Raw genomic sequence first — 381 nt, 5'->3', positions numbered from 1 at the left:
GTATTTGACGTGGTATGACCGTGCATGATGCCAGGGTGAGGAGAGTCCGTTGCTTCGCCCGAGCACTTTGCCTCAGCTGTAGCGTGTGCGTGCGGCCCTGTGGTGGCACCATAGATATGCAAAGCAATAACGCCAATAAGCCAATTCTTTATGGCAAAAGCCGGGGTATAGTGATACACGTTATGGTAGTGTGGTATAAAGGCGGGCGGGTTGGTATATTGATCGCAGTGGTCCTAGTATGTTCGTGACCGCAGCCACAGGACACCGGGGAAGTGCGCCTCGGGAACTCATTAAAATCTCATGACATCATAATTGGGCGCCAAACTTGAATTCGGACGCCACCACGGAAGCGCTCCGAGGCCTACTATAGCGGGGACAGGG

The sequence above is a fragment of the Penaeus monodon genome, chromosome 33, assembly GCF_015228065.2.
Source record: "Penaeus monodon isolate SGIC_2016 chromosome 33, NSTDA_Pmon_1, whole genome shotgun sequence".
Lineage (NCBI taxonomy): Eukaryota > Metazoa > Arthropoda > Malacostraca > Decapoda > Penaeidae > Penaeus > Penaeus monodon.
Note: the sequence above shows the minus strand (reverse complement) of the source record.